This window comes from Triticum aestivum, chromosome 7B, assembly GCF_018294505.1.
Source record: "Triticum aestivum cultivar Chinese Spring chromosome 7B, IWGSC CS RefSeq v2.1, whole genome shotgun sequence".
NCBI lineage: Eukaryota > Viridiplantae > Streptophyta > Magnoliopsida > Poales > Poaceae > Triticum > Triticum aestivum.
In genome coordinates, this window is record NC_057813.1 from 526,577,814 (window position 1) to 526,583,274 (window position 5,461).

Genomic DNA, 5,461 nt, shown 5'->3' on the forward strand with positions numbered 1-5,461 from the left:
CACGGATACTTGTGGTGACATTGGAGTATCTAGGTGGCATTAGAGTTGGTTGATGTGTGCCATATGGTGTTATTTTAGTACAAACTCTTGGTTAGATTGATCAGAAAGAATAGCTTTGCGTTATTTCAGTACGAACTCTAGGATAGATTGATCGGACAGAATAGCTTTGAGGTGGTTTCATACCCTACAAACAATTTCTATCTTTTGTTCTCCGCTAATAGGAACTCGGGAGTGATTCTTTATTGCACTTTGAGGGATAATCATATGATCCAACTATGTTAGCATTGTTGAGAGATTGCACTAGTGAAAGTATGCACCCTAGGCCTCATTTTTCATCATTGCAATACCGTTTGTGCTCCATTTTACTATTTACTACCTTGTTGTTTTTTATTGTTCCCACTACAAAAACTCATATCTACTATCCATACTACACTTTTATCACCATCTCTTCGCCAAACTAGTGCACCTATACAATTTGCCATTGTATTGGATGTGTTGGGGACACAAGAGATTTCTTGTATTTGATTGCGGGTTGTTTGATAGAGACTATCTTCATCCTACACCTCCCACGGATTGATAAACCTTAGGTCATCCACTTGAGGGAAAATTGCTACTGTCCTACAAAACTCTGCGCTTGGAGGCCCAACACGAGTCTACAAGAATAAAGTTGCATAGTAGACATCAAGCTCTTTTCTCGTGCCAATGCCGGGGAGGCGAGTGCTTGAAGGTATATCGTTAGATCTTGCAACAAATCTTTTAGTTTCTTGTTTTATCACTAGTTTGGTTTAAAAAAAAAAATGGATATTGTGTTACCTCATATTGTTCGTTATCTTTATAGTGTCTATCTTGAGAATAAGGGTTCCGATGATTGTGCTCAATTGCTAGAAAAAGAACTCAATAAAATTTATGGCATAAAAACTTTGAATGATGTGCACAATTGCAATATTGTTAGTATGAATTCCTTGAATATCCATGAGGTTAGTGATGATTGCACTAGCCATGATAATGATGTCTCCTACAAGGATGTCAATTTTTGCGGAGTAAATTGGGAGTGCACACACACACCAAAAAGGGAAGATAGATTTTGTAAGAAGCATAAATATTTAGAAATGAAAAAGTTGCAAGAGAGGCTAGATGATTGTGCTGAAAGGTTTAATTTTTTTTGCCATCCTTGTGAACTTTGCAATGAATGTGGTCATTTAAATCTCCAATTCTATTTGTTTCGTGATCAAATCCTGTCCAAAAATTGTGATAACTTGATTACCCTTGAGCATCATAAAGAGCTTAGTCTTCTTTTGGGGTACGAAGAAATGAAATGTATAACTAAGGGTATTCCAAAATTTAATCTCAATAGATTTCTTGATTTTGATCTAGAGGAAATTTATATGTTTTGTGCGGTAAATTGCATTGATAATCCTTATATTGCCAACTATCTAAATACAAGAAAACAAATAGAATATGAAGAGAGTACTAATGAAAGGGAAAATATTTCCAAATACCTTCCTAGTGTTTCTTATGATGAATCGGGTAACGGGGAGGAGCTTCCTATCCAATCAATCTATTCAACAAGAAGTTCGAAAAAAATGATTAAACCCACATGTGAGGTGGTGAAGAAGAAAAAGGAAAGAAGAAAAAGTAGAGGTAAAAAGGTAGCTCTCCCATGTAATATTGCTCCTATCACCATTGTGCCTCATGAAAGTGAATAAAATATGTTGACGGAGGATGATGATATTGAGTATGATTTTGTCATGCCTACTACTTGTTGTGATGGTTATCATTGGGAAGATAATGATGTCTCTTATGCTCTTGAAAATCTTTTTGGCACTTGCTTGGAAGAATGTGATAATAATGTTTACTATACTATTGGTGCCATTCATGCTATTGATAAGAATGATTATGATGATATGCAAAACCACAAGCTTGGGGATGCTATGTTTGATGACTATGAAATGTTTGAAGATTTATTTGCTGAAAATAATGCTTGTCCAAAGCTTGGGGATGCTTTGCATAATGAATATGATCCTTTTATTCCTTATACTTTCAATAATAAAATATAGCATGCCTCCTATTTATGATGATTACAATGTTGAAACTGGGTTTGGAAGAGTGTCAACTCTAGGTAGTAGTGATCCCACTATTTTTTGGAGGGTGTTGAATCTTATTACAATATTGATGAAAGTGTATTTGGAGAGGTCAAGACTTTATTTAGTTATACATCCACTATTTTGGAAGAGGTTTCAATTGACTATGAAAATAATGTTGCTATCTATGATGATTATTTTGATGACATGTATGCCATAAAGAGTAATAAATCTTATATGCTTGTGCATCATGAAAAGAATGCTTTATGTGATTGTTATATGGATGAATCTATTCATGATGCTACTAAAAATTATTATGAGAGAGGAACTTATGCTTCATGTTGCTCTTGTTATATTTCAATCCTTATCTTTTATGCGAGCATCATTGAAATCATCATGCCTAGCTAAAAGGCATTAAAGAAAACGCTTGTTGGGAGACAACCCAACACTTTTACCTACTATTTTTGTGTGTTCACATGATTATGCTACTGTAGTAATAATGTTTTATTGCTTTTGTTTCAATAAAGTACCAAGTAAGGCCTTTGGGATAGTGTGGATGATAGTTGACTTGATTCTGTGCAAAAATAGAAACTTTTGCGCTCAGTCCAGGAAATTTGAAAAATCACTGGAACGTGATTTTGATCTGAATTTTTTACAGGTGATAGATATACAAATTATCTACACTGTCTTAATTTTTCAGAACTTGGGGAGTAGCAGAAGTATGGTTGGAGCACAGATTACTTCAGACTGTTCTGTTTTTGACAGATTATGTTTTCAATGCATAGTTTGCTTGTTTCCTAGTTTCTCTGGCTTATATTGCTCAATAAATTTTATAAATGATATGCTATGGTAGGCATTGTGTGGAAACAATTATGAATGTTGTCTTTGACAGTACCAAAGTGAAATGGTTTGCTCTTTATCATACAAACCTATCTCACGAAGTTCCGTTAAGTTTTTTGTGATTAAAGTTTTCAAGTTTTTGGTGAGATATTGATATCAGGAGAATAAGGAGTGACAAGACCCTAAGCTTGGGGATGCCCAAGGCACCCCAAGGTAATATTCAAGGAAGATCCAACCAACTAAGCTTGGGGATGCCCTAGAAGGCATCCCCTCTTTCGTCTCCAACATTATCGGAAATCGTGATATAAGAGGAATTAAGGAGACACAAAAGCTCAAGATTGGGGATGCATAAGGCATCCCAAGTTAATATTCCAAGAAGTCTCAAGCATCTAAGCTTGGGGATACCCCGGTAGGCATCCCAGCTTTCTTCTTCAACAATTATCAGTTAGTATCAGTTGAGCCTAAGTTTTTGCTTCTTCACATGAGTTGTGCTATGCTTGGAATGTCATTTTATTTTGTTTTTCTTGATGTTTATGTAAAATACTTAGGTTTGAAAGTTTTTAAATATGAGAGAGTCCTCAAATAGCTACCCATTTACATAATTACTCGCTTGATCTTCACTTATATCTTTTTTGGAGTAGTTTGTCATTTACTCTTGTGCTTCACTTATATCCTATGAGTAAATTGTTGAATGAATTGAATATCATGAAGTTGAAATTGTATGTTCATATCATGCCTAGTGGTAGCTTCACATTGGGTTTAGAAACTGAAATCTTTTGAAGCTTGACAATCACAATATTGGTCATACAAGCAATTCCTGAATGATTACTATAAGGAAGAGAACTTTCGCATGCAAATACACTATCTTGGAAATCTTTTGTGATTGTGAGCCCCCATCAAAATATTATAAGCCAAAATTGTTGACATTGGAAAAGGAAGACAATGTAATGATTTATGTTTGTTCATATTCACATAGAAGTTATATTATCATAGATCCTTCAACATGTGGTGCTTGCCTCCCATCTTTGCTAGCCAAACAAAATTTCGCACCAAGTAGAGATACTACTTGTGCATCCAAAAACCCTTAAACCCAAATCTTATTCTCAAGAGTCCACCATACCTACCTAAGGATTGAGTAAGATCCTTCAAGTAAGTTGTCATCGATGCAAATTGTTTGAGGGAAAACCAAAAAGTTCGACTGCGAGATGCAAACAGCGAATGAAAATGCAAATATACCGTTCATCTATCACTCGATGTACTTCTACCCCTTTTTGTCAACAAGTGTCAAAAAGGAAAGAGAAAACATACAAGGAACTACTCGTCCGAAGATTCCTCAGAATCAGAATTAAAATCACTCAACGAAGAAGAATCCGCAGAGCTAGGAATGGTCGAGTCTGAAGCAGGAGTAGCATCCTGGGCTTTAGAAGATCTGGTTGGATGAACATCTGGCTTGTAGACGAGTGTACCAGTTGTGTCTTCAATTTCATCATCATGTGCGACAAACAGCAGGTCAGTCGATGCAGAACAATCACGGAGCACATGAGTTTGCCTTCGAATGCGAGGGACAGCCAGCAAATCCAGATAGTCATAGTCCTTCATGACGCCTTTGGCAGCCAACTATTGCGAGAATAATGCTGCCTGAGAAGAGTCCAGGTGCGCTTCTTCGCTTCCTTTTCATGCAGAAGAGTTTGGTGAGCATAATTATGAAGAAAATTCAGCTCAGTCATCAACTCCAACTTTTCCTTCTGATCGAGCTTAATGTGGCTTTCCATAGCTTGGTGTGTGCGAATGCAAATTTCATATGGAGAAGGATTTTCATTCTGAGGGATTTCAACCTTGGCTTTCTTAACCTTCGGAGCAGAATTAGGTGCAGACGCAGTCGCAACAGTATCAACATGTGCCTTCCTTTTCCAATATCTTTCACCATACGGAGAGTGTCATGTACTGGTGGCATGAAAACTTTCGGACCATAAGGGCAGAAGAATTTCTCATTGGTGAGCTGCTCAATTGCATACATAATCCATGGGGCATATGGCTTTAGTGATTTGGGGCTCTCAGCAGCATAGGCCAAGTTATGAATGAATAGATCAGGAATGTCGAAGTGAATTCCTTGAGAGATAGCCAGAAGAACATTTCCCACAAGGCCATTGATAGAATTTGGTTTGTACGATGGCGTGAGAGAATTGCATAGCACGTAAAACATCACTTTATTTTCATAGGTTAGTTTCTTGGGGTCTACATCAATGCATTCATCTCCAACCAGGTTAGAGTCCATTAACATGGGAAGTTGTGCTTCAGACATATCCCAGAAGTGCAGCATGTTTTCTCAATCTTTTGCAAACTCACATCAAGGAAGATTCAGCCTAGCCAAAAATGGATCTGCCAAGCATTTTATTTTTCCCTTCCAGTCATCCACTCGAGAATCCATGTTGAGCTATCTCCAAGCTCTCCTGAGATGTACAGTGTGGCATAGAACTAATGGATTACCTCTCGATTCCATCCATGATTGAAGCGAATAAATCATTTTAGGAAAGCATGCT